The sequence below is a fragment of the Phyllobates terribilis genome, unplaced genomic scaffold (assembly GCF_046119375.1).
Source record: "Phyllobates terribilis strain yellow unplaced genomic scaffold, ASM4611937v1 Scaffold_11__3_contigs__length_659146591, whole genome shotgun sequence".
NCBI classification, from domain to species: domain Eukaryota; kingdom Metazoa; phylum Chordata; class Amphibia; order Anura; family Dendrobatidae; genus Phyllobates; species Phyllobates terribilis.
The window spans coordinates 548,532,815-548,541,313 of NW_027362771.1; the positions used below are offsets into that span (position 1 = coordinate 548,532,815).

The following is an 8,499-nucleotide window of genomic DNA, read 5'->3' on the forward strand; positions in this document are numbered from 1 at the left end:
TATTTTTACATAGGAATACTGCGGGAGCAGACTACTACCCCCAACATTGTCCCTACCTCGTGCTGATCACAGTGCAAGCAAGGGACAATGATGAGGGCAGCTTTCAGAACCCGGGGCTTGTGAACAGCGCTAAGTGTACACTGATTCCCAGGCGCCGCTATGTGTCACACTGATGACACACGGATGTCATTTGTGTGTGTTCAGTGTGAGACATTTTGCGGACCGTGCAGCTTGTAACAAACAGACATGTCAGCTTGTGGAGCACACGGACACACGGTCCGTGGAAACACACTGACATGTGCGCCAATCCATAGATTTGAATGGGTCTGCGTGTATCAGTGCATCCAGTATGTGTGGAAACTGCCACCACACGTACCGGAGATACTGACGTGTGAAAGAGCCCTTAGAGAAAATCCTAAACAGGTCTCAATATGAATCAGTAATAGGATGCTTATTAAGGCTAAGGTACACATTACGTTTGTGGCCATTTTCAGGTGCATAAGCTCCAAAGGTATGTGTCCAACCTTGGTCACATTCAGGATGTAATAAAAGGCCTTCGCACACCATATAGACCTATTGTACAGAAATGTATACCGCATGCTATATGTTTCTTCAGAATGTCCCTCTGTACAGGAAAGCGTAGTCTGCTGCTCTTTCCCATACAGTAGGACGTTCATCTTGAACTGTCCTCACACCTCTCCTCCTGCTCCCTCTTTGACCGCTTACAATCTGGCTTCAGACCACATCATTCCACTGAAACTGCCCTGATTAAAGTCACCAATAACCTACTAACCGCCAAATCCAAGCGACACATCTCTATCCTCCTGCTTCTGGGCCTGTCCTCTGCATTCAACATAGAGGACCATTCCCTCTTACTCCAGATTCTCTCATCACTTGGAATCACAGACCTGGCCCTGTCCTGGATTTCTTCATATCTAACATACCAGACATTCAGCATCTCCCACTCTCACACCACCTCCTCATATCGCCTCCTAGCTGACGGTTTTCCCAAAGGTTCAGTTCTAGGACCCCTGCTCTTCTCCATCTACACCTTTGGCCTGGGACAGCTCATAGAGTCCCACGGCTTCCAGTATCACCTCTATTACTGATGACACACAGATCTACCTCTCTTAACCGGATATCACCTCCTTACTAACCAGAATCCCACAATGTCTGTCTGCAATTTCATCCTTCCTCTCTGCTAGTTTTCTAAAACTTAACATGGATAAAACAATTCATCTTTCCCCCATCTCATTCAATCCCTCCAACAGACCTATCCATCAAAAGTCAATGCCTGCTGACTCTCCCCAGTCCCGCAAGTTCGCAGCCTCGGTGTAATCCTTGAATCTGATCTCTCCTTCAAACGACATATCCAAGTCCTTTCCACTTCCTGCCGACTCCAACTCCAAAATATTTCCCGGATCTGCACATTCCTTAATCTGCAAAAACACTAGCGCATGCCCTATTAATCTCCCGCTTTGACTACTGCAACCTCCTGCTCTGTGGCCTCCCTTCTACCATTCTCGCACCCCCTCCAATCGATCCTAAACTCCGCTGCCCGACTAATCCACCTGCCCCCGCTATTCCCAGGCCTCTCCTCTCTGTCAGTCCCTTCACTGTCTCCTCATTGCCCAGAGACTCCAGTTCAAAACCCTAACCATGGCATACAAAGCCATCCACAACCGGTCTCCTCCATACATCTGTGACCTAGTCTCCTGGTACTTACCTACACGCAACCTCCGATCCTGACAAGATTTCCTTCTCTACTCCCCTCTTATATCCTCTTCCCACAATCGCATACAAGATTTCTCTCGTGCATCCCCCTACTCTGGAACTCTCTACCCCAACACACAGACTATCGCCGACTATGGAAACCTTCAAAAGGAACCTGAAGGGCAACCTCTCTCGACAAGCGTACAACCTGCAGTAACCCTTGTTTCACCATACCGCTGCACGACCAGCTCTACCCTCACCCATCCCTTTGTAGATTGTGAGCCCTTGCGGGCAGGGTCCTCTCTCCTCTTGTACCAGTCGCTGACTTGTATTGTGTAACATTATTGTACTTGTTTTTATTATGTATACCCTTTTCACATGTAAAGCACCATGGAATAATGAATAATAATACACAGTAAAGCAAACAGTATACAGATGCATACCTGCCAAACGGAGGCTGAAAGAACACACTTTCGGCCTCCGAGTGGTGAATGGCGGCCTATGGGAATGTTACTGTATACATCAGAAAAAGCTAGTCCTGACGTATAATGTATATATATATATATATATATATATATATATATATATATATATATATATATATATATATATATATATATATATATATATACACCCGGAGGTCCCCTTCAACCATTTCAGTTAAACCCGAGCTATTCAGTTATGGGTCAGAACATTGAGATTCCATAATTAGATTTGGACATTTTCTCACAAGATGTTCGGAGTATGCTGCCTGCAGCCATCTCATCTCACCTCCCCCCACCCTAAACAAAAGAATGTTATACCTACCGAAATGTACTGTAACTTAGCGGAGCCAAACCTTCCTGGTCTTTGCACTATTTCATGAGGAAGATGAGGGGGCTGGGAGATCCACTTATACCATAAAGTTTGTATTTCCTGTCCTTGAAGGAGCAGGAAGGAGTTAACCCCTGAGGCCCCACTGTTCTCAAGGGAAGCTTCAGAAACAGACTCTGCACACCGAATCTAAATGTTCCATCAGAAGTTCACCCTACGAAGATTACCGGATGTTTACTATGAATACTCCAACGTATACTTGCGAAAGAAATATCGACTGTCAAACACATCTACAGCGCTCCATTCCCCCCGAACGCCGGCCAGGAGAGTTTCTTTTTGCCTACATTAGTCAACCAGTTTTTGAAAGCCTTTTTTTCCAGCATTTTCTCCACTTAAAACCTAAAACTTTTGCACAGTACTGTATGTATAGATATATTAATGATTTATTTTTATCCATTAACAAAATGCCAAGCGAATGAACAAAAGAGAAATCTAAATATAATCAATATTTGGTGTGACCGCCCTTTGCTTTCAAACAGCACCAGCTTTTCTAGGTACACTTGTCACTTGCGCACAGGTTTTGAAGGAACTCGGCAGGGAGGTTGTTCCAAACGTCTTGGAGAACTAACCACAGATCTTCTGTGGATGTCCCTTGCACAAATCCTTCAGTCTCTTCATGTAATCCCAGACAGGCTCAATGATAAGATCAGGGCTCTGTGAGAGCCATATCACCACTTCCAGGATGCCTTGTTCTTTACGCTGAAGATAGTGCTTCATGACATAGGCTGTATGTTTGGGGTCATCGTCCTGCAGCATTAGAAATTTGGAGCCAAATCAGATGCCTCTTTGATGGGATTGCAATGACTCCTTGGAGCAGAGGGTCATGGACAGTCTGGAAGATGGCAAATGCATAAAATCAAGCATTTGGAGAGGACAAAGTAAAGAACCTGTATGGGGAAAGGGATGCAAAATTGATGTGGTAATCCAGAGATATCACCTCCCTATCTCAGGCATTGTCCATGTGAGCCATCTACAGTAGATCTTTCTGCAGGAGAAAAGACATTACCACACCTAAAAAAAGAAGAGTAATGGAGGACCTGGAGGTTTTTTTCTGGGACATGTGTACCCGGAATGTTTGGGTTTAAACAAGGGTTGCTTGCAATTTGGGTGGAGGAAGGAAGGTTGGGAGGACTCGTTGCCCCTACAGGAAGAGGATCTGCATATGGAGCAAAATCTCTAGGAGCACTTAGATGGCAGGGTGTGAGGATTCTAGGGGAACATAGCACTCTTGCCCCACAGTAGCATCCTTGATGACTTCATCTAGGCACTTTCCAAAGAGCCTGTCTCCTACGAATCGGAGCGCAGTGCAATAAGAGCCTTTTTGGAAGCAGAATCAACAGAACAGGATCTGAATCAAGTGGAGTAGTGAACAGCCATGGAATTGGCTGCAGTACAGGCTTTTAAGTTGTGCTGGCATAAGGAAGCCTCGCAATGGAATTTTGAGGCATGTAGAAAAGAGAAGAGAGGTCAAAAAGATGCTCCTGAAGAGCCCTAGAAGATAAATTCTGGTGAAGATGCTTAGCCGTACAAACCTTGCTGAACCAAGACTTCACAAAAGGCAGGATGTAAGGCAGAGCAATGCCACCAAAAAATGCGGCTTTTGAGAGGGAGTCAATCACCTAATCCAGAGGGTCACCGAGGGATGCCACATAAAGAGGCGAGTTACTTGGAGATCCACGAAGGGAGCTATGGACCATTTGGCAACCAATTCATCTGCAAAAGGGGTAGAGGGTCTCAAACGTCTTTGAGGAAGGCATGCACATCAAAGTTTTCATGGCTGGGAAAGTTGACCTGTTGACTGCAGTTCCAAAGGAAGGAAACCATGTCCTGGGAAGCTGACGCATCCTTGACCTGGAAAGTGTTCCTCACTGCCATAATAAAGTCCAGCATAATGAAAGCCACCTTAGAATTCTGCATGGACCCAGAGTCTTAGTCAGAGATGTCACTCAGAAATTCAGATTGGACATGAGAAGCAGTACCATCCTTTTGTGGCTCTGTACTGGGACTGAACTGCGGGAGGTTGATCTGTGGGAAGAGATCTTTTATCTCCTGTGAGAAAGTCTCTGTAAGGAAGCGGCAGGCCGCGTTTGGGTAGGAGAACATTGATGAACAAGTTGAATTGACAGGGAATTGCCCAAAGATTGGACGAGCATAGCAAGGTTACCTAAGGCTTGGATGGGCTCTGCTCCCAATGGGTCATGAGAGGGCAGGAACTGGGCACAAAAGGAACCTGGCTGCCCGCATTGTAAGCTTTTTTTGCAGTATTGAGCAAACAAAATAGGTGACCAAATCAACAAGGGGGAATCTTACTGGGAAGAGGACATGGCGCCTGGAAAAAAAAAAACAAGAATGGTCCCAAAAGGGCGACTACAGATATCCAGTAAGTTTCAGGATCGGTGTCCCCAGTTGATACAGATAGTTGAGGGGAGGCTGGAGCTGTAGACCTCTGATGCAGAGAAGCCACCATGGAATGAGAAACAGACTTCAGAAAAAATAAAGAGACCCTCTCACACTATATAACGACAATTGACCTGAAAGATTCTGCTCTCTGACCTCCCCCAAGCAAGGAGGAGGGTCAGGAGAAGCACCAAACTGTCCAGTTGGTGGGACAAAAGTTGTGTCCCACAACAGCCACAATGGAAGCTGCAGCCTTGATAAATCAGGCAATAAGTCCCTGAAGGGAAAAAATTTTTTGAGCAACAGTGTGTGCTAGGGAGGCTCTAGAACAAGTGTGGGGAACCTCAGGCCCGCGGGCCTTTTATGGCCCACAATGACCTTTTCTCCGCCCCCTTCCCCGGGCAGTGCTTGCGCTGGCACCGGTGTTTTGCCAGCCGCTGGCCATTTAATTTCTTCTTCTGGGAGCACGCACTACTGAATGCTGAGGCGCATGCAATGAAAAATTACTTCCTGACACCAGTGCCAACGTCAGGAAGTACTTTGCGCATGGAGTTAGCACATGATTTGTACGGCCCCCGAAGAATAGTGTAAATATTGAAATGCCCTTTGGCACAAAAAAGGTTCCCCACCCCTGCTCTAGAGGGACCACCAGTAGCAGGAAAACAGCCTCAAATGTGACATAAAGGCACTATAAGTTGGTGGTTAGCGCCAAGAAAATGTGGCTGTAAAGTAAAATAAGAGGTCCAAAGGGGAGGCAGCACAAGTGGAATAAAAAGGAGGGGCAATACCCCAAGAAAAGGAGCCCTAGTTGTCCCTGGGTAAAAAAAAAGAGGAACAGCACGGAAAGAGTGAAGGAATTAGACTCAATCTTCAAAATAAGACACTCAAGAAGCCATACCTTCCGTAACCTCTCACGATTATAGGGTCAACAGCATGCCGATGAGGGACGGTAAAGTGTACTTTGGAGTGCATGGTGTTTCCTCCATTGGGGTAATAAAAAATTATGAAGAACATCTGAACCACCTATATATAAAAAAATTGCAGAAAACAGGTCCTGTCTCCTCTCATAGACACTAGGCTAAAACTGAGCTGCTTGGTGTCTGAGGAGACTGTATAGTCCATCCGGCGAAGAAAACACTTCACCACTTAGAGTTGAGCCCCTAGTAGAAGGGAGTATACCCATGGTCCTGTGCCTCCCAAATGCTATTCAGGAGAAAGATTATGTGATTCATAACATCAGGACACCTTTTTGCTTAGCTCTATGGTGCAGTTATGGTGCTCACATGTCCATTGTAGGCACTTTCTTCAGTGGAAAGGGGTCAGAATGGATTCTCTGACTACAATCAGTTGCTGACATCTTTCTATCATAGCCATTCAGATGAGCTAGCCTTCACACCCCCACATCAGTCAGCCTTGTGCACCTGATTCCTTAGTTCTCCTTTCTTGGACTTCATTTGTTAATCACTATCCACAACATTCCGGGAACACCCGAGACGTCACATTTTGAAGACACTTCGACCCAGTTAACTAGCAGTCACAATTTGGACCTCGTCATAGTCTTTCAGATCTTTCTGCTTGCCCATTTTTCTTGCTTCCAACATGTCAACTTTAAGAACGGACTGTTGATTTGCCACTCAACCCCCCCCCCATTCCCCATCATTGACCGGTGCCATTATCGTGAGATAATTAATGCTATCCATTGACCGGCGCCATGGTCATGAGATAATCAATGCTATTCATTTCAGCTGTCAGTGGTTGTACGTAACTTATATATACACAGTAAGTCTGGTTGGTATATACAGTATTTGCCATTTAAATCCTGTCTCTATGTGTGAGTGCAGCTATATCCGGAGGGTAGGAATATTTTTGGTACATTTCCTGTTGTGCATACATGCAAATTCAGTGGCTGGAGGTGCTGGGGTAACATTCGAGAGGGGAGGAAGCCGTGAACGGGGGCTCACATGGAGCCCATTGACGTGTTGTATTATCAGAAGGTTGTAGAATATGGAAACTATACACATCACAGTGCAGAAATGGAAGCATGTAGCCCTTGCACCGAGCTGCGTTCCTCTCTAGTCCTTGCTACATGTTCACTCCATGAACTTGGTGATCAAAGTTTTTAGTCCAGCACATAATTTACATCGCCAAAACTATATGAATGCTGAGAAAAAAAAAAAACTTTTAAAATCTTATCTATATTGGCTTCTTAAATGCCCTGAACATTACTATAATAATAATAATCTTTATTTTTATATAGCGCCAACATATTCCGCAGCGCTTTAACATACGGAGTGAGTCCACTGGATAACGGCTAGCCTAACATGACTGAGGACAGGTACTGATGTGTTTAATACCCTTTTAAAAGTAGCACGCCAGCTATATATATTTTTATTATTTATACTCTTAGCTATCAGTATTATTTGTACCGTGCATGTGCTGAAATACTTACCGATCGCTACCTTTAAGCCCTTACCGTCATATGACATACAGTTACATCATATGTCGGCTCTCTGACTTTGATGCAGGCTCACAAGCTGAGCCTGCATCTTTCGTGGCAGATGATGGCTGTGTTATTCAGACATTATCTGCCTCTAATAGTCCATCAAGGTGTCAATGATGCGATCCCGAGGCTCCGATAGGTTGCCCTGACGGCCTGGGGTTTGCTGAAGACCCCCATGCCTTTCATGATGGTTCTCCTGTGAAAGCTAGACTGTGGATGGCGTTCACAGGAGACTGTGATTTTTGCTTTACACAGCAGTACTGTAGTATTGCTGTGTATAGTACAAGCGATCGCATGATTGTAGGTCCCTTAAGGGGACTAAAGATAGTAGAAAGTAAAAAATAAAAAAAAAGTTTAAAAATATGAAAAAAAAAAAAAAAGATATAAAAGTTCAAATCACCCCCATTTTTTTGCCCCCAATTAAAAATAAGAGAAAAAAAACACACATATTTGGTATCGCTACGTCCGTAGAAGCCCGATCTATAAATATATGAAATTTATTAACCCGATCAGTAAAAGGGGTAATCAGAAAAAAAATCTCTGTTTTTTCGAAGGTTGCAAAAAAATGCAATAAGAGGTGATCAAAATATTATATCTAGCCCAAAATGGTATCAATAAAAACTTCAGCTCAGGGTTCAACAAACAAGTCCTCAGTCAGCTCCATCGACCAAAAATTGAAAACGTTATGGGTCTCAGAAAATAGCAAAATAAGCATTTTTATTTTTTTAATAAAAAAAAAAACTATACGTTTGGTATCTTTGTAATTGTACTAACTTGGAGAAACATATTGCCAGGTCAATTTTACCGTATAGTGAACATGGTAAAAAAAAAAAAAACATTTGTGGAGTTGCACTTTTTTCGCAACTTTGCCACACTTGGAATTTGTTTTATGTCATTGAAAAGTACAACTGGTCCCGCAAACTACAAGGCCTCGTAAGGCTAAGTGGACGAAGAAGTAAAAAAGTTTTTGCTCTTGGAAGAAGTGGAGGAAAAATGTAAACGCAAAAACGGGAAAT

At 44.1% G+C, this 8,499-nt stretch overlaps 1 protein-coding gene across 2 annotated transcripts in view; it reads right to left on the minus strand.

Annotated features, from left to right (window-relative positions):
- The window catches only part of LOC141166861 (inositol polyphosphate-5-phosphatase A-like), a 95,559-nt gene extending 92,896 nt beyond the window's left edge, over positions 1–2,663 (minus strand). Inside the window, exon 1 of one of the 2 annotated variants that reach the window (XM_073654007.1) lies at positions 2,521–2,663. The gene's annotated coding sequence lies outside the window, so the exon portion shown is untranslated. The remainder of the gene's footprint in view (positions 1–2,520) is intronic. The other variant, XM_073654010.1, reaches the window with a different exon arrangement.
- Between the last annotated feature and the right edge of the window lie 5,836 nt (positions 2,664–8,499).